Source organism: Lepisosteus oculatus, unplaced genomic scaffold, assembly GCF_040954835.1.
Source record: "Lepisosteus oculatus isolate fLepOcu1 unplaced genomic scaffold, fLepOcu1.hap2 HAP2_SCAFFOLD_60, whole genome shotgun sequence".
Classification (NCBI taxonomy): Eukaryota; Metazoa; Chordata; class Actinopteri; order Semionotiformes; family Lepisosteidae; genus Lepisosteus; species Lepisosteus oculatus.
The window spans coordinates 236049-256346 of record NW_027168149.1 but is presented as its reverse complement, the minus strand read 5'-3'; the positions used below and the strand labels follow the sequence as shown (position 1 = coordinate 256346).

The following is a 20298-nucleotide window of genomic DNA, read 5'->3' as shown; positions in this document are numbered from 1 at the left end:
ACAACATTCTCTCTGGAGACAGGCGATAAGAAAATTGAAAGTGTGTATTGTTACACAACAGCAGAGACTATGAGTTATGCTATCATGAGAGTGGTGATGGATTTTTTTCATTGCTTAGTTTTGCAGGTTCTGTACATTTGAACATTCAAAGTGACTAAAGTAAAGGAGTTTTCCCTTTTTACCACATAATTCCCAAAGATCAACACTAATAGAAAGCCTAATTCCAGCCAAGATTCAATTACTGTCTCTCAGGCATCCCAGCAGTGGATTTCATGACTTCAGACAGCCATCTTTATCAGTGGAGAACTCAATGCTCTGAGGTTTACTGGCAGAGTCTCACACTGGGTAATACGTTGGTAAATAATGTCCTATGGAATTCTACTATTGATAAATTCTACTATGGAACTGCGATGTGTCCTGAAAAAATCTTCTATGATAGTGGTACAGTCCATCACACCCCACCTACAGCCTTTAAAAGAGAAAAAAACAAATTCTGATATTATGGTGGAAAAAGAGCCCTGGAATCTTTGTAGAAGGACAAAAGACGGAAAGAACGGGCAGTGTAACCATGGCGAAGAGAAGGGAAATATTGGAGAGAGCTTTTTTCATACACTTTTTATCATTGTTTTTCCAGCCCAACAATGATCAACAAATATGGGCAGGCGTCCTGTGCCAAATCCAATCTACCTTTCTTCCAAGCATACAGGAATGTCAGTGAATTAAATATTGACATATGAAAATTCCCAAAAATATGCAATCACACATATGCAGTTTGAGCAAACATAAGACAATACCCAAGTACCACAAACTACCAGGCATCATTAGCAGTTCAGGTGGGGAGCTGTGTCAGCATGCGTAGGCTGCAAAGGAACAAGTAATAGGTCTATTCCATGCTTAAAAGAGAAGAAAGAAAACACAACATTTCAGCCGTGGAGCCCTCACACCTGAAGAAGGCTCCACGGCCGAAACGTTGTGTTTTCTTTCTTCTCTTTTCATCCAGTGTCATTAGCCAGTTCCTGTCAAAATAAAATAGAAATGGATAACATTCTAGAGAGAGTTTGAAATACCAAGGTACAATTTAAACCATATTTCTTCCACTACAACCACAATATTTTGGAGAGATCGCTGAGCCTAACTGTTCTGGCATGCCCGTTAGCCTCCGTCCTGCTTCAGCAATGAATGCAACGGGGCACATTCTGAGGGAGATGCGGTCAATCAGGTTGCAGGAAAACCACGCTATGCTTTTTTTTGAGATCCTGAAAAGGACAGAGGGGCCATGTATATGTGTGCAGCTGGATATGTAATTGCAGGTGGCGTTGCAAATTCTGCTGAAGCCCCACTGCCTGGTGTGGACGGTAGCTGTGCATGTTGCAGCAGAATTGTGCATGTGAGATCAAGGGGGCATGTCATGTGTTTGAGCACTTCACTCCCTTCCGGAAGCACGTGATTCCTTGAGTCCCAAAAATTTGTAAGTTCTTTGGATGACCTGTGGACCGATCTTTCACGATGAAGAATTCCTTAAGAAGAATAGATCTCGGCCCACCATCCCAATGCCTCCATCTCAAAACAGCAACCTCCCACTGCCCTTAGTCTGCAAGGCAGTCCTTTCAAGTGCGATGATGACGCCGGGACCTTCGTTGCCTATTGTACGAGCTGAACTTTTGTGCTCATCAATTCAACGCTCTTTCCATCAACTCATCTTGTCTTTGACGCTTCGTGTTTTGTGCTCCTTTGACTATCGGCATATCGGGTGACTGCAAACACTGAAGTTCTTGCTTACGGAGTGTGGAACAGTGTTTTCAAGTGATCGCTGTTCTGTCATGTTGACGCCGAGTGAATCTTTCTTTGGCAACATGGGCAGGCTGACAGCAGCGCGAGCTAAAGTAATGGCAAATTTCTTGACTTATTTCTGAATGTGAATGTTCTTTAGAAAAGGGATGCGGCGTTGCTTCTCCCCCGTGTAAAGGTCACGCATTCCAGACGTGGTTATGAGCGAACAGTTGCCGCAAGTGTTTGAAAAGAGCAAGAGAGGAAGCAGCCCTGCCCCGTGTGAGGATCAAACTCAGGACCTTCAGACGATGACACTGACGCGCTACCAACTACGCCAACGAGGCCAGCTGCAGTACACAGCCGGAAAGTTTGCCTCATATGGATTTCAGTCGCCCGTTCCCTAATCTTTAGACACCCTCTGCTGGATGTTGCATTTGCCTTTTGATCTCACCGATACTTTTTTGGTCTGTTTCTGTTGCGAGTCCGTTTTTCAGATCTCACCTAGCACAAGTCTCTCTGGCTGAAGTGGCCTCTCTGCTTCAGCATCGTGCCCTCACTCAGCCATTAAAAACGTCACTCGGACTTCTGACATGCTGACATAAAATGTCAAGAGAGAGTGGCGGAGACGCTTAAGGCAGAGAGAAGATGAAGAGGGGGTGTGGCTGCGAAATGATTGACAGCTGCAATCAGCTTTAGATGGGGAAGTGTACTACTAGTAGCAGTGTAGAGCTCTCTGTGGTGGAGTTCAAGAGCATGTTCTATGGGCCAGTGGCGTAATGGATAACGCGTCTGACTTCGGATCAGAAGATTGTAGGTTCGAGTCCTACCTGGCTTGCGAGGCTTTTAAACCTCTCAGGTTCCTCGGTAACAGGTTGCCGTCATGTATATGAACTATAGAAAAGCATTTGCCACAACCCGTAAATTAGCACGCAAGTGTGGGCTAGTGAACACAGAACTGTATGGAGATCATCTCCAGTTCCGAGCTCAATTGCAATGAAAAAACATGCAGAACAGAACTGGAGAGCAGCTGAATTTGTGCTCAGTAGGGTGGGGAGGACTCAGCATTCCTATTGTTCTAATTGGCATGAACTGCAGGGGATCTGAATCAGAACATGTCAGTTAGTTCGATCATTGCGTCAATATGTAGGCCACGTTAATACAGAATTATTACTTTGTCTGTCTCGTCTTTGTATATAGCTGAATGTCCCTGACAATTTCATGTTAGTTTTTAAGAACGACATTGGTGCTAATATATACATATATAGCATATAAGGAACACGTAAAAGTTGAGTCCATGCTGAAAAGATAAGAAAACCGCCACAACGTTTCATCTTGGAATAAATCTTTACTTGTTGTTTTGCAGCCTACCCATTCTGACCTAACTCCTCCCTTGAAATTCCCTAACAGATAAGGGTACGTAACGGCTCATGCGATGCTCAGTTGCAATTTGTCCCAAAACAAACAAGAACAGCAGCTGAGGGTTTGAGTTTGAACATGCACTGTATTAAAGCAGCTTTTATTTCCATTGATAAATGCTAGATATTCCTACAGAGATTCTCCAGGTGAGTAAGCGATTCCTGTTTCTGTTTCTATTTCTGTTTCATATATATATACAGTATATATATATACATGTTACATGTGTCTCTGCAATAGTACAAATGTGTTATACACTATCAGGGGCTGCTTTTTTGTGCACCTCATCTACAACAAGGGTTTTTTTTTTCATTTATGTTTGTGGACCTTCACCATTTGAGGAAGTGAGTTAGATAAGAAAGTTACAGGTATGGTGAGCAATGACTGACAAAGGCACGTACTGCGTATTCCTTACAGAAGTGTAAGCAATTTGTTCTAAAAAACACCGGCTTAAGTCCAACATCGTTAGCAATCTTATTACTTAAACAGAATTAACATCAATAAACTGTAAGGTGCTGGTACATGCGAGTAGATTTGATCTTCTATTAAACAAAAATGCAATTACAGCTCTAAAAAGGTCAACCTAGACTTCTGTAACAGATCTGTTCAGGTCATCGCTGTTCCTCTGACCTTGTGAGTCTTTGGAATTTTAAAAGTGTATTTCGCTTGCCTTTCATGTGGTCTGTGTACAAGTCACTGTGGCGTATGCGGTCCTACACAGCCTTGCTATAGACGTGATGAGCCTCCGCTATGTTGCAATGGAGAACAGGTTCAGTACGGAGCTGCCGAGAAAATTCAGCTGGAAAGCTCGTTGCAGAAAAGCATCGGTATCTGTGTCCAGCGGCAAAGCGTCCTTCGTGGGTGCTGAAGAACCGATTTCACAGGCTGCGGGTCCAGGCGATTTAGAGTGTTAAAGGTCCCAGCGAAAACGAAACGGCGCTGGTCCTTTTACACGCACGCACGCAACCAAATGCAAAGGACGCCGTAGTCGGCAGGATTTGAACCTGCGCGGGGAGACCCCAACGGATTTCAAGTCCGTCACCTTAACCAATCGGGCACGACTACAGCGAGCGCTGCGGCCGCTGCCTTCTTGCTACAATCGAACAGGGAGTGCGAGGCGGCGGCGGCAGCGGAGGCAACTTTTTTCAAGTTCGCTCTCCGTTTAAGAAACCTTTTACGCCATACGTGCAAGCACACACACACACACCTCAGAGGACTTAAGGGTGGCTTCAAGTTGGAATGATAAAGTCTCCCCGTTCGGACATGAAAACAGAACGTTCTTAGACAGAAAGCAATCAACAACGGAGACATGTGGACGACGATTTTAGTCACTGCACTTTGAATAGCATTTTTGCTCCAGTTACAGGAGATGCACCAATGGCCCTTGACCTACGCTCTTACCAATGCCTTGAACATTCAAACAAAACAGCCCTCAAGTCCTGCGGTTTAATATAACGCTGTTACGTGTCGAGGCAGTATTTTTCTCTGTCCTACCGTTGAGACACGGGGCGTATATGGAAACGAACACATGGTACGGATCGTCTCTAATCGGTCCCTACAGTTGGAAGGCTCCTTGAAGCGTGCACCCCCATCATTCATCTTTGCGCATCTGTGAAAGGTAGACTCTTGAGCAATGTTTGAGCCAGCTCTAAGGCAACTAGTGCTATTGGACAGACACCTCTGGAAGATCCTAAGAGTCTCTTAACACCACTTCCAGCAGTAAGCTTAATTGTTCGCTGGAGGTCTCCCACCCAGGTACTGACCAGGCAAAGAATCACCAGTACATTGAATGAGGAAGTTAATCCTGAAATCCAATTACATATCTCAAAGTAAGACAAATCCATAAGAACATGTCTTAGTATTACTTCGTTTACATTAGTATGGCACTGAGTTGGAGCTCCTCTTTAAGCTGTGGTTTAGTTTTGCATTCATGTGTTTCTAGAGCAGTTATTTATGGGGGTGGGTGGGTCTTTCACAGAGGCTCAGGACAAATCCCCCGCCTGAAAGTCTAATGTGTGCGTTCAGACAGTCACAGGTCAAGAGCCAGGCAGGAGGACAATGGACAGATGAGCCAACGAACTAAAAATAAAAGAACAGATATGAAAAAGCCACCATCTTTTTCTTTTTGACATTTTCCGACTTTCATGCAAGCCAGGACAAAGTTGCTCGTAGCTACTTGTGGATTCAAATACTCTATCGAGTGCTTTGATGAGTTTTTGCAATTTGATTGTCGTCCTGTCAGCCTGTTTCTGTTTTTTTTTTTTCAATCTAGGGATGGAAAGTATGAGGGAAATGATGGAGCAATCAATAACCGCTCCGGAAAAATGGCAGAAAGAAATGGTCCGTCACTAAGGACATTTGTGAAGCAGAGGAGTGACATCACCACAAAGGCGACACATTCTGCTGATGGTTTTGGTGAATAATGATTGAGGCGCGTTAAGAGAAAGGTAGCTGTGTCAGCATGCGTAGGCTGCAAAGGATCAAGCAAAGGTTTACTCCATGCTGAAAAGAGAAGAAAAGAAGCACAACGTTTCGACTGTGGAGCCTTCTGCGCCATCTTCTTTAGCGGTGATGATGTTTACATTGGAAAAACGGAGACATGCGTCCCTGGGTGGGCTTGAACCCCCAACCTTTCGGTTAATAGCCTAACGCGCTAACCGATTGCGCCACAGAGACTGACGGCCGCTTGTACTCCCTACATTTGCAGGTTTATGGTCAAAGAAAACAATCACTTGCGCTTCTTGCAGCCGGCAATCTTTTTCCACTGACAACCAAGAAATGGATTTCATCTTTCACAAGCTGTATGGATTTCTTCAAAAACAAGTTATTCCAGAAAGGAAATGAATTCTTGCATTAAACTGAACCAAGCTGTACATGTTTGTCTGAAATGAGACATTCGGCACAACAAGACACGGAGAGAGGCACCGCTGGTATTCAGACCCAGGATCGCCTGCTGACTAGGCGGGCACTTTAAGCCACTAGGGAACAGCGCCAGCGGAGCACCGCGCTTTTACAGACACTTGGACACATCTGCGTTCGGTGTGCACTTAACCTGCTCTCTGAGCCCGTTGCCTCCGTCCCATTTAATAGCAGAACTGACGCCAAGAGAAATGATGAGAAATGGCATTTATCGGGCACTTTTCATGTCCAAGGAGCTCAATGCCCTTGACACCTCCCCAAGGCGACAGAGCTGTGCATTCTTTGGCGACACCATTTTTTCTTTTGTTTAATTTCTATACTTATTGATAGAATAAAAACGATATGTCATGTACTGTAAGGGAAATGTCTCTTTTCATGGGGAAAGCTAGCACCAGCAAATGTTGTGTTTAGAAGAAGTGATTTAACATGACACGTGACCTAATTTACCGGAGCAAAAGCTCACCCAGCAAGCCCTGCTTTACTTCTACAGGAGAGAAGTACTGTAGAGTCTGCAAGATGTTCAGCTGGGTAGCTACGTCAGCATGCCTCGGCTGCAAAGGAACAAGTAATAGGTTTATTGCATGCTGATGTAGCGGCGAGGCTTATTAATAAGGCAGAATTAAGTGTTTCCGAGCTTCCCAAATGAGGCCCCATTTCTCTGTTCATCTCTGTGGTGCAGCCACAGAGAGACTATTCCCAGGGTGATTTAAGGTCCTAGGACAGCTCCCAAAGGGGGATGCACTTAGCTAAGCCTGGCTATCATGATCAATGGTCATCCATTGGCGCCTATCTGTCTAGGGAGTGCCAGTTGGACATCTGGACTGCATTACTAAGTGTCAGGAGTAAGTGACTCATATCTCACCTTGATCAACCAATCAGGGACTGGTAGGGCCGAGTAACCCACGTGGGACTCTGATGCCCATGGAACTTTCAGCCAATCAATGAGCTGAAGTTCCTCCAGGTAAAAACAGGCAACACAGAGAGCCTGAGAGATTCAGTGAGATTCAACAAGATTCAGAAGGGATTCTGGAGAGGATTCTGTGGACTGTTCTAAAGGGAATTCAAAGGAGAATTCCAGGGCAGGACGGCCCAGGAGCAGAAGGCTCCCAAGGGCAGGACATCCTCGCAGCGCGCCTCCTGACCATCCTGAGACTCAGCCCGGACAACCACGGAACGGCCAGTGTGTCTGAGTGCCAGAACTTTCCTTTGTTCTAAGAGTCTAGAGTGGAGGTTGCCAGAGAGTAACCAGCAGCAGGCCTCGTGAACAGGTCGGAACTGTGGAAAGCTGAATCACTATTCAGAACTAGCTCTTCATTAGGAACGAACCGGTCCTCTTCCTGACTTGCTGGGACCCACAGTCATCTTTTCTCCTGTGCACAAACTTTGCTAGTTAAAGCCAACACTAACTAGCCGGTCAGTGAGCATCAGCAGCGCACCGTCGCAAGCCGCACAGCACAGCCTGGCACCGAGCCAGAGAGCGCAGATTGGACAGCAACAGCCTGCAACTGTTTCTTTGTGCCCGCAGGAGATCTGAATCCCCAAAGATTGGATGAGTATTTAACTTCAATGCATTACAGCTCGAGAATTCAATTGTTATCCCAACCAGTTGATATCAATTTAATTCCTAAGAGTTATGTACTTGTTTGAGTATCTAATGTAGAAGTTATAACTAAGTTAATTTACGAAACGGTCTTAATGAATGATATACTGAACGTATGTCCTCTTGATATGTGTAACACTTCGTAACTGACTGAATATATACCTTTTGTATTCTGATAACCCTCTCGATAAGATCTGTTAGTTTTATATGCATATTCTATGTATTAATAAATGTATCCTCGTGTATTAGTACCTGTGTGTGTGCGTTGTTTGAGTTATGTCGCATGGTTGGACTCTAAAGCCATCAAAAGAATCAACTTTGTGATTTACTGCTACAATTAATAATTGTCTCAGTAAATGCCCAAACCCTACAGAACTGGTGCCTTCAGAGAGCCACTATGATTACATATTTGGCGTCCCTGAACCGGTTTTCTTACATATTTGGCGTCCCTGAACGGCTATGAATCACTACACTGAAAAGAGAAGAACGGAACCACAGCGTTTCGACTGTGAGGTCTTCTCACACCTGAAGAAGCCTCACACCTGTTAAAGGCTCCATGGTTTTCTTTCCTCTCTTTTCAACATGGAATACACCTATTGTCTGCAAGATGTGACAATTTCATGGTGTTTTGGAAGAAAACCTTTTTTCTTTGAATTCAAAATCAATCGGAATTTCAGCACGACACATCAACACTTTTTCTGTTTTAAGGAGATGATATTTTAAACCTGATAAAAATAGTAGGAAACACAAGTTTCTTGCTGTGAAAATTTAGATGGGGAGGTGTACTACTAGTAGCAGTGTAGAGCTCTCTGTGGTGGAGTGCAAGTGCATGTTCTATGGGCCAGTGGCGTAAATGATAACGCGTCTGACTTCGGATCAGAAGATTGTAGGTTCGAGTCCTGCCTGGCTCATGAGGCTTTTAAACCTCTCAGGTTCCTCGGTAACAGGTTGCCGTCATGTATATGAACTATAGAAAAGCATTTGCCACAACCCGTAAATTAGCACGCAAGTGCGGGCTAGTGAACACAGAACTGTATGGAGATCATCTCCAGCTCCGAGCTCAATTGCAATGAAAAAACATGCAGAACAGAACTGGAGAGCAGCTGAATTTGTGCTCGGTAGGGTGGGGAGGACTCAGCATTGCTATTGTTCTAATTGGCATGAACTGCAGGGGATCTGAATCAGAACATGTCAGTTAGTTCGATCATTGCGTCAATATGTAGGCCACGTTAATACAGAATTATTACTTTGTCTGTCTCGTCTTTGTATATAGCTGAATGTCCCTGACAATTTCATGTTAGTTTTTAAGAACGACATTGGTGCTAATAGATACACATATAGCATATAAGGAACACGTAAAAGTTTAGTCCATGCTGAAAAGATAAGAAAACCGCCACAACGTTTCATCTTGGAATAAATCTTTACTTGTTGTTTTGCAGCCTACCCATTCTGACCTAACTCCTCCCTTGAAATTCCCTAACAGATAAGGGTACGTAACGGCTCATGCGATGCTCAGTTGCAATTTGTCCCAAAACAAACAAGAACAGCAGCTGAGGGTTTGAGTTTGAACATGCACTGTATTAAAGCAGCTTTTATTTCCATTGATAAATGCTAGATATTCCTACAGAGATTCTCCAGGTGAGTAAGCGATTCCTGTTTCTGTTTCTATTTCTGTTTCATATATATATATACAGTATATATATATGTTACATGTGTCTCTGCAATAGTACAAATGTGTTATACACTATCAGGGGCTGCTTTTTTGTGCACCTCATCTACAACAAGGGTTTTTTTTTTCATTTATGTTTGTGGACCTTCACCATTTGAGGAAGTGAGTTAGATAAGAAAGTTACAGGTATGGTGAGCAATGACTGACAAAGGCACGTACTGCGTATTCCTTACAGAAGTGTAAGCAATTTGTTCTAAAAAACACCGGCTAAAGTCCAACATCGTTAGCAATCTTATTACTTAAACAGAATTAACATCAATAAACTGTAAGGTGCTGGTACATGCGAGTAGATTTGATCTTCTATTAAACAAAAATGCAATTACAGCTCTAAAAAGGTCAACCTAGACTTCTGGAACAGATCTGTTCAGGTCATCGCTGTTCCTCTGACCTTGTGAGTCTTTGGAATTTTAAAAGTGTATTTTGCTTGCCTTTCATGTGGTCTGTGTACAAGTCACTGTGGCGTATGCGGTCCTACACAGCCTTGCTATAGACGTGACGAGCCTCCGCTATGTTGCAATGGAGAACAGGTTCAGTACGGAGCTGCCGAGAAAATTCAGCTGGAAAGCTCGTTGCAGAAAAGCATCGGTATCTGTGTCCAGCGGCAAAGCGTCCTTCGTGGGTGCTGAAGAATCGATTTCACAGGCTGCGGGTCCAGGCGATTTAGAGTGTTAAAGGTCCCAGCGAAAACGAAACGGCGCTGGTCCTTTTACACGCACGCACGCAACCAAATGCAAAGGACGCCGTAGTCGGCAGGATTTGAACCTGCGCAGGGAGACCCCAACGGATTTCAAGTCCGTCACCTTAACCACTCGGCCACGACTACAGCGAGCGCCGCGGCCGCTGCCTTCTTGTTACAATCGAACAGGGAGTGCGAGGCGGCGGCGGCAGCGGAGGCAATTTTTTTCAAGTTCGCTCTCCGTTTAAGAAACCTTTTACGCCATACGTGCAAGCACACACACACACCTTAGAGGACTTAAGGGTGGCTTCAAGTTGGAATGATAAAGTCTCCCCGTTCGGACATGAAAACAGAACGTTCTTAGACAGAAAGCAATCAACAACGGAGACATGTGGACGACGATTTTAGTCACTGCACTTTGAATAGCATTTTTGCTCCAGTTACAGGAGATGCACCAATGGCCCTTGACCTACGCTCTTACCAATGCCTTGAACATTCAAACAAAACAGCCCTCAAGTCCTGCGGTTTAATATAACGCTGTTACGTGTCGAGGCAGTATTTGACTCTGTCCTACCGTTGAGACACGGGGCGTATATGGAAACGAACACATGCTACGGATCGTCTCTAATCGGTCCCTACAGTTGGAAGGCTCCTTGAAGAGTGCACCCCCATCATTCATCTTTGCGCATCTGTGAAAGGTAGACTCTTGAGCAATGTTTGAGCCAGCTCTAAGGCAACTAGTGCTATTGGACAGAGACCTCTGGAAGATCCTAAGAGTCTCTTAACACCACTTCCAGCAGCAAGCTTAATTGTTCGCTGGAGGTCTCCCACCCAGGTACTGACCAGGCAAAGAATCACCACTACATTGAATGAGGAAGTTAATCCTGAAATCCAATTACATATCTCAAGGTAAGACAAATCCATAAGAACATGTCTTAGTATTACTTTGTTCACATTAGTATGGCACTGAGTTGGAGCTCCTCTTTAAGCTGTGGTTTAGTTTTGCATTCATGTGTTTCTAGAGCAGTTATTTATGGGGGTGGGTGGGTCTTTCACAGAGGCTCAGGACAAATCCCCCGCCTGAAAGTCTAATGTGTGCGTTCAGACAGTCACAAGTCAAGAGCCAGGCAGGAGGACAATGGACAGAAGAGCCAACGAACTAAAAATGAAAGAACAAATATGAAAAAGCCACCATCTTTTTCTTTTTGACATTTTCTGACTTTCATGCAAGCCAGGACAAAGTTGCTCGTAGCTACTTGTGGATTCAAATACTCTATTGAGTGCTTTGATGAGTTTTTGCAATTTGATTGTTGTCCTGTCAGCCTGTTTCTGTTTTTTTTTTCAATCTAGGGATGGAAAGTATGAGGGAAATGATGGAGCAATCAATAACCGCTCCGGAAAAATGGCAGAAAAAAACGGTCCGTCACTAAGGACATTTGTGAAGCAGAGGAGTGACATCACCACAAAGGTGACACATTCTGCTGATGGTTTTGGTGAATAATGATTGAGGCGCGTTAAGAGAAAGGTAGCTGTGTCAGCATGCGTAGGCTGCAAAGGATCAAGCAAAGGTTTACTCCATGCTGAAAAGAGAAGAAAAGAAGCACAACGTTTCGACTGTGGAGCCTTCTGCGCCATCATCTTTAGCGGTGATGATGTTTACATTGGAAAAACTGAGACACGCGTCCCTGGGTGGGCTTGAACCACCAACCTTTCTGTTAACAGCCGAACGCGCTAACCGATTGCGCCACAGAGACTGACGGCCGCTTATGCACCCTACATTTGCAGGTTTATGGTCAAAGAAAACAATCACTTGCGCTTGTTGCAGCCAGCAATCTTTTTCCACTGACAACCAAGAAATGGATTTCATCTTTCACAAGCTGTATGGATTTCTTCAAAAACAAGTTATTCCAGAAAGGAAATGAATTCTTGCATTAAACTGAACCAAGCTGTACATGTTTGTCTGAAATGAGACATTCGGCACAACAAGACACGGAGAGAGGCACCGCTGGTATTCAGACCCAGGATCGCTTGCTTACTAGGCAGGCACTTTAAGCCACTAGGGAACAGCGCCAGTAGAGCACCGCGCTTTTACAGACACTTGGACACATCTGCGTTCGGTGTGCACTTAACCTGCTCTCTGAGCCCGTTGCCTCCGTCCCATTTAATAGCAGAACTGACGCCAAGAGAAATGATGAGAAATGGCATTTATCGGGCACTTTTCATGTCCAAGGAGCTCAATGCCCTTGACACCTCCCCAAGGCGACAGAGCATTCTTTGGCGACAACATTTTTTCTTTTGTTTTATTTCTATACTTATTGATAGAAAAAAAACGATATGTCATGTACTGTAAGGGAAATGTCTCTTTTCATGGGGAAAGCTAGCACCAGCAAATGTTGTGTTTAGAAGAATTGATTTAACATGACACGTGACCTAACATACCGGAGCAAAAGCTCACCCAGCAAGCCCTGCTTTACTTCTACAGGAGAGAAGTAGAGTCTGCAAGATGTTCAGCTGGGTAGCTATGTCAGCATTCCTCGGCTGCAAAGGAACAAGTAATAGGTTTATTGCATGCTGAAAAGAGAAGAAAGGAAACACAACGTTTCGGCCGTGAGGTCTTCTCACACCTGAAGAAGCCTCACACCTGTAAAAGGCTCCATTGTTTTCTTTTTTCTCTTTTCAACATGGAATACACCTATTGTCTGCAAGATGTGACAATTTCACGGTGTTTTGGAAGAAAACGTTTTTTCTTTGAATTCAAAATCAATCGGAATTTCAGCACGACACATCAACACTTTTTCTGTTTTAAGGAGATGATATTTTAAACCTGATAAAAATAGTAGGAAACACAAGTTTCTTGCTGTGAAAATTTAGATGGGGAGGTGTACTACTAGTAGCAGTGTAGAGCTCTCTGTGGTGGAGTGCAAGCGCATGTTCTATGGGCCAGTGGCGTAATGGATAACGCGTCTGACTTCGGATCAGAAGATTGTAGGTTCGAGTCCTGCCTGGCTCGTGAGGCTTTTAAACCTCTCAGGTTCCTCGGTAACAGGTTGCCGTCATGTATATGAACTATAGAAAAGCATCTGCCACAACCCGTAAATTAGCACGCAAGTGCGGGCTAGTTAACACAGAACTGTATGGAGATCATCTCCAGCTCCGAGCTCAATTGCAATGAAAAAACATGCAGAACAGAACTGGAGAGCAGCTGAATTTGTGCTCAGTAGGGTGGGGAGGACTCAGCATTGCTATTGTTCTAATTGGCATAAACTGCAGGGGATCTGAATCAGAACATGTCAGTTAGTTCGATCATTGCGTCAATATGTAGGCCACGTTAATACAGAATTATTACTTTGTCTGTCTCGTCTTTGTATATAGCTGAATGTCCCTGACAATTTCATGTTAGTTTTTAAGAACGACATTGGTGCTAATATATACATATATAGCATATAAGGAACACGTAAAAGTTTAGTCCATGCTGAAAAGATAAGAAAACCGCCACAACGTTTCATCTTGGAATAAATCTTTACTTGTTGTTTTGCAGCCTACCCATTCTGACCTAACTCCTCCCTTGAAATTGCCAAACAGATAAGGGTACGTAACGGCTCATGCGATGCTCAGTTGCAATTTGTCCCAAAACAAACAAGAACAGCAGCTGAGGGTTTGAGTTTGAACATGCACTGTATTAAAGCAGCTTTTATTTCCATTGATAAATGCTATATATTCCTACAGAGATTCTCCAGGTGAGTAAGCGATTCCTGTTTCTGTTTCTATTTCTGTTTCATATATATATATACAGTATATATACAGTATTGTACTATTATTATATAATTCGTTACACTGTGGCTGTGTTGTGTGTGTTAAGCTGCTGTTGCACTGCAATTTCCCTCACGGGATCAATAAAGTATCTATCTATAAGAGGACATTACCAACAACGACCACAAGATGGAGATATTGTCTAGACATTACCAACAACGACCACAAGATGGAGATATTGTCCAAAGAGGCAAGAAGGGCAAAGCCGCGATAAGGTAAAATCATTTTTTGTAAGAGATTGGTGTCAGAATGCACATCCGTATCCCAAACAGAATCTCTAGTAAAATATGATCATTTGTGAAACAGGCAAATGAGTGTCTGCTACAATATGATTGCTACAGATGCAGCCATTCAAAATGTGCGGGCGATACTGCATTATTTTCCGGTACGCTGTACGCAGTCTACCGCGAGTTACCGGTAAATACCGCGAGTTACCGGTAAATACCGCTAGCAAAATAATAGTATCCGGAATTTCCGCAAGGTGGAGCTAATAAAGCTCAACTTCTCATGTTTGAGCTGTAGCCATCAAAGTCTTTAATGAAGATATTACTAATAGTATTAATAATAAATGACCTTGGACAAGCTGTAAACTCAAAGTATTGCCCTGGTCCACATTATTTTTTTCACTGACCTTCTTTGTAAAAGTAACACCACAGCATTTCGCAATCACGCATTTTTTTCCAATCATGCAAAGTACAGTAATTTTTGAGAATCGATTCACCATGCCTTTCACATGCTCATAAAAGAGATTGATTTAGGAACATAAACATATTACCGTATGCAAACTGTACTGTATACAGTTTGTATATGTATATGTATATTTAATGTCTTAACTGTGCCCGTTTAAGTATTGAATATTTATATGGAATTTTACCACTGAAGGGAAATCTTAGTGCCTGAGCATAAAAAGAATAGGAGCGTAATGCAACGCGTGTGAAGGCCATAAACGATATTAATTTTGGAACATAAACATACAGTATATGGCTGGTCTCGGTACTTTAAAGAAAACATACACGAAACATGGTTTCATTATGACCAGAATCGGTCTTGAGATATTTTTAACTTGATTTACAGTATTTGAGAGGTATGTCTTGACACCGATACTACGTAAATACTCCTCACGTATATGTTTCTAGGTTTATATTATGCATTTCATACGGTCAAATTGCTTTTGAGCAACTGATAAGAAGCGCGAAACGGTATGCCCAGGGCGTTTTAGTTTTTGTTTTGTTTTAATGCAGTGCAGTGGATTGATTAGAGATATCAAGTACATACAAGTCATTTTTTAAATGTTGTAGTTCGTCTTGTAAAAATGTTACGAGTACATCATCTGTCAACAATTACACAGGTTCTGTTTCCATATTGCGGTTTTTGGTTACGTAATACTATTTTCTAAATTCACGTTGTGAATATATGATTTGGGCAAACAGAGCTGCAAAGAAGTACATTATGGGTTGTTGTTGTTTTTTTGCAGTTTTATCTAAAATAAGCGATGCTTAAACCTTTGTCTGATTCTTGTGAAACTATCCACACGACAGTTACCTAGGAGTTGACTTCAGTGATGTCACTGATGGGATGTTTCTAAAAATCCATCCTCTGTAAAACATCTTCTCTAGTTGTTCTGCATATGTATTCGCTAATGAAGCTGTGTGTTCTGAGCCTGGTTCTCTACATTTCTGTATGAACCAGCTTAGAGGGCTAAAGACAGCTTGTGTTTAAATTGAGTGTAAGGTAATTTATGCTTCTAAAGTCATGGTCAGCATTTATTATTGTACTGTGCTGTAAACTTCTTCTGTGCCTAATTACATTATTTTATAGTCGATAATGTTTCTGTAGTGCTTTTTCAGCCCTCAGCATGTGACTGCGCTGGTGGTGCTGTGGGTTAGGTTCCTGACTCCTATGTCACATGGTCTGTGGTTGAATCTCATGGAACTATGACTTTAATTTTTAACAAACATTTCTTTGAAAAAATGAAACATTTCCCTTGGTCAGAGATTAAATAAAACCTCACTCGCATCAAAACAAATTTATATTTCTAAATATCACAACATGATCGAATTTACGTCTTTTTAATAACAATGAATAGTCACCTATGCGTTACAAAATAAACATTTATATTGATTTGAATCGAGTTTTGATTTAAATCGTAAACGCGTGTTTAAAGGCGATATACTGTATAAAAGCGCTGATTCTTATGGAATGTGTTTGGCCGGGGATTCAAAAAAATTATTTTTTTTAATCGCGTATCTAAGGAAAATTGCAGTATAACTTTGTTCATGCACAAACAGTGGCATGTTACATTATAATTTGGGTGTCTCCTCTTGCCAGAAAGCTCTAAATTGGATTTTGAGTGCGGTTTTTGACTTTTTCTAAATTGCAACCCATAAATAAAGCTGATACAGTTTAGACTTACTGTATTCTAAACTGTATTACAACATCACATTGGACAATGCAACGTAAATTGCAAAAATGCACTTGGAATCTGTCCAAGCCCTACTACGAAAATTATTAAAACTGCGACACTTATCATTCATCTTTAAATAAACTTTATTTTATATAGCGTTTTAAGCGAATAGGTAATTAGATTGCTCATAAACCTAATCGCTTTTTCTACATAAACACAGCGTGATTGCTCTCTGAAAATGCTTTTTTCTTTATATTTAGGCTCAGATTTCAACTATAGATTGTATTATTATAAACTTTCTTGGAAAAATGTCTTTTATGTAAACCATGTTTGCTATTAATTCATTTAGGGCTAAAATACGTTCATTGTCTTCCAATCGAGTCGAGTTGACATTGGAAGCTTGCCACGCCCGGACTGTTACACCAACGCATTAGCATGTTGAAGCGATTTCATTGAGGAGGCCATCTACTAGTTAACACTGTACTTCCTACTTTGAAAACACCTGTGAAATTGGTTTAATTCGTCACAGCCAGCACTCCGGCAGAGAGGGGGGTTGTACTCGTTAATGTCTGATGACATACAAGTGGAAAGATTACAGATTTTAATCGTTTTTTTTCTGAACCAGGGAAAATCTGATCATGTTTCTCTATAACAATAATAAAAAACTTTATTTTAAATTATTTTACATATCCCGCTTGCACATCGCACGACTTTAATAAATCTATTCTTTATTAATACTAAATAAATAATACTAAAAATACTACAGCAAAGAGGTCACTTGATTTTTGGAATAATTCCAAATAGCACAATGATCCACTGGCATTCCTGAAGTCTGTTTAGTGCATAATCTTCCAAATACAATCACTAAGCAATTATAAGAATTATACCATCCTATTTCTTTGTGATGTCCTGTAAAAACTAAACCTATTTTTATAAGGCTTTTACTCAAAAGGTTTCCAAACACACAAAGCATTTGTGAAGTACTATAGTATTTCTAAAGGTTACTGGTACAACATCAATCATTAAAGCTTAACAATAAAGTTTAGATTGCTGACTATGGACTAACTACATTAACTAACTGCAATGCAACATTATACATTTTACAAGAATATCTGGTTGAATTCTTGCATTTGTAGCCAATTTAATGTGAGAGAAATAAGCCAATTTAATTATTTCACAAAAAATAATGTAATATAAAATGGATGTTTTTAACTTTATTGTAGTGTTTTAGAAACTAATATGTCTTCAAAAATGGTTGTTTTTCACTCCTAGGAATGAAAGCTGTTGTTATATGATGTTTATTTTCAAATTTGGAAAAATCAAAGGATTCTAGCTTTCTCCCCTTGCAGGCATCGGACACAGAGAACCTCATGGTTTTCCTAAAAATCATTTTTTATGTTCCCTGGTGTTCCAAACTTAGTTTTAATTTGTTATTATGTTAAAAACAGGGTAATAAATTTCTAATTGGACTATAAATAATGTCATATTGTCTGCTATAAAACTGATGTTTTCAACTCTATTGTAGAGATTCTAGAATCATCTAATAGAGAATTGAAATAAAAAAAGGGCATAAGAAAACATTACCAACAACGACCACAAGATGGAGATATTGTCTAGACATTACCAACAACGACCACAAGATGGAGATATTGTCCAAAAAGACAAGAAGGGCAAAGCCGCGATAAGGTAAAATCATTTTTTGAAAGAGATTGCTGTCAGAATGCACAACTGAATCCCAAACAGAATCTCTAGTCAAATATGATCATTTGTGAAACAGGCAAATGAGTCTCTCAGGTGCCCATTGCTCATTTTCAGACACATTTATGCAATACTTTCACCATGCGTTGAGCAATAGGGATTAAAGATACCAGAGGTACAGTGCCTTGCGAAAGTATTCGGCCCCCTTGAACTTTTCAACCTTTTGCCACATTTCAGGCTTCAAACATAAAGATATAAATTTTTTATTTTATGTGAAGAATCACCAACAAGTGGGACACAATTGTGAAGTGGAACGAAATCTATTGGATTTTTGAAACTTTTTTAACTAATAAAAAAATGAAAAGTGGGGCGTGCAAAATTATTCGGCCCCTTTACTTTCAGTGCAGCAAACTCACTCCAGAAGTTCAGCGAGGATCTCTGAATGATCCAATGTTGTCCTAAATGACTGATGGTGATAAATAGAATCCACCTGTGTGTAATCAAGTCTCTGTATAAATGCACCTGCTCTGTGATAGTCTCAAGGTTCTGTTGAAAGCGCAGAGAGCATCATGAAGACCAAGGAACACACCAGGCAGGTCCGTAATACTGTTGTGGAGAAGTTTAAAGCCGGATTTGGATACAAAAAGATTTCCCAAGCTTCAAACATCCCAAGGAGCACTGTGCAAGCGATCATCTTGAAATGGAAGGAGTATCAGACCACTGCAAATCTACCAAGACCTGGCCGTCCCTCTAAACTTTCAGCTCAGACAAGGAGAAGACTGATCAGAGATGCAGCCAAGAGGCCCATGATCACTCTGGATGAACTGCAGAGAACTACAGCTGAGGTGGGAGAGTCTGTCCATAGGACAACAATCAGTCTTACACTGCACAAATCTGGCCTTTATGGAAGAGTGGCAAGAAGAAAGCCATTTCTCAAAGATATCCATAAAAAGTCTCGTCTAAAGTTTGCCACAAGCCACCTGGGAGACACCCCAAACATGTGGAAGAAGGTGCTCTGGTCAGATGAAACCAAAATCGAACTTTTTGCCCACAATGCAAAACGATATGTTTGGCGTAAAAGCAACACAGCTCATCACCCTCAACACACCATCCCCACTGTCAAACATGGTGGTGGCAGCATCATGGTTTGGGCCTGCTTTTCTTCAGCAGGGACAGGGAAGATGGTTAAAATTGAGGGGAAGATGGATGCAGCCAAATACAGGACCATTCTGGATGAAAACCTGTTGGAGTCTGCAAAAGACCTGAAACTGGGACGGAGATTTATCTTCCAACAAGACAATGATCCCAAACATACAGCAAAATCTACAAAGGAATGGTTCACAAATAAACGTATCCAGGTGTTTGAATGGCCAAGTCAAAGTCCAGACCTGAATCCAATCGAGAATCTGTGGAAAGAGCTGAAAACTGCTGTTCACAAACGCTCTCCATCCAACCTCACTGAGCTCGAGCTGTTTTGCAAGGAAGAATGGGCAAGAATTTCAGTCTCTCGATGTGCAAAACTGATAGAGACATACCCCAAGCGACTTGCAGCTGTAATCGCAGCAAAAGGTGGCTCTACAAAGTATTAACGCAAGGGGGCCGAATAATTTTGCACGCCCCACTTTTCATTTTTTTATTAGTTAAAAAAGTTTCAAAAATCCAATAGATTTCGTTCCACTTCACAATTGTGTCCCACTTGTTGGTGATTCTTCACATAAAATAAAAAATTTATATCTTTATGTTTGAAGCCTGAAATGTGGCAAAAGGTTGAAAAGTTCAAGGGGGCCGAATACTTTCGCAAGGCACTGTAAGGTTTAAAAGTGATTCTGAGGTGCAACACATCAGCAATACAGCTAGGCATCTGAAATGCGGGGTTTGAGAGCCCTTCAGGGAACACCGTACCCTAAAGGTACCAGAAGTCCAGTAGTATAAGCATTAAGTCACTGTCACCCCTGTTACAATGTGATTGCTACATATCTTCATTTCTTTGGTTTTTAAGGAGTAAGAGTGCAGGGGGTCTAAATCTGCGATCCAGTGTGTTGAAGTATTTCACAACATTACCTGTAGCCCGTATGGAAATAAATACTAATTCTGATTATTGCCCTGGGCATGTACCAATAAATCACTGAGTATATATATATATCACTGTGTTGAAGCTAGAGACCTGTATGTAATATTATGGTGCTAAAATGTCATTTTCACATATATTAATGTAATAAATGATTGCTTATGCTTTATAAACAAATCTAATTAAAATAAATGATTAAGTTTTGTATTTA

The 20298-nt window shown here is 41.6% G+C and overlaps 7 non-coding genes across 7 annotated transcripts; 3 read left to right on the top strand and 4 right to left on the bottom strand.

The window, feature by feature from the left end:
- The first annotated feature begins 2532 nt into the window (after nucleotides 1–2532).
- trnar-ucg (transfer RNA arginine (anticodon UCG)) lies at nucleotides 2533–2605 on the top strand. Its single transcript has one exon. It is a non-coding gene; the product is annotated as a tRNA-Arg (tRNA).
- Nucleotides 2606–4166: 1561 nt separating this feature from the next.
- trnas-uga (transfer RNA serine (anticodon UGA)) lies at nucleotides 4167–4248 on the bottom strand. Its single transcript has one exon. It is a non-coding gene; the product is annotated as a tRNA-Ser (tRNA).
- Nucleotides 4249–5785: 1537 nt separating this feature from the next.
- trnan-auu (transfer RNA asparagine (anticodon AUU)) lies at nucleotides 5786–5859 on the bottom strand. Its single transcript has one exon. It is a non-coding gene; the product is annotated as a tRNA-Asn (tRNA).
- Nucleotides 5860–8540: 2681 nt separating this feature from the next.
- On the top strand, nucleotides 8541–8613 carry trnar-ucg (transfer RNA arginine (anticodon UCG)). Its single transcript has one exon. It is a non-coding gene; the product is annotated as a tRNA-Arg (tRNA).
- Nucleotides 8614–10172: 1559 nt separating this feature from the next.
- Nucleotides 10173–10254, bottom strand: trnas-uga (transfer RNA serine (anticodon UGA)). Its single transcript has one exon. It is a non-coding gene; the product is annotated as a tRNA-Ser (tRNA).
- Nucleotides 10255–11787: 1533 nt separating this feature from the next.
- Nucleotides 11788–11861, bottom strand: trnan-guu (transfer RNA asparagine (anticodon GUU)). Its single transcript has one exon. It is a non-coding gene; the product is annotated as a tRNA-Asn (tRNA).
- A 1183-nt stretch (nucleotides 11862–13044) lies between these two features.
- trnar-ucg (transfer RNA arginine (anticodon UCG)) lies at nucleotides 13045–13117 on the top strand. Its single transcript has one exon. It is a non-coding gene; the product is annotated as a tRNA-Arg (tRNA).
- The last annotated feature ends 7181 nt before the right edge of the window (nucleotides 13118–20298 follow it).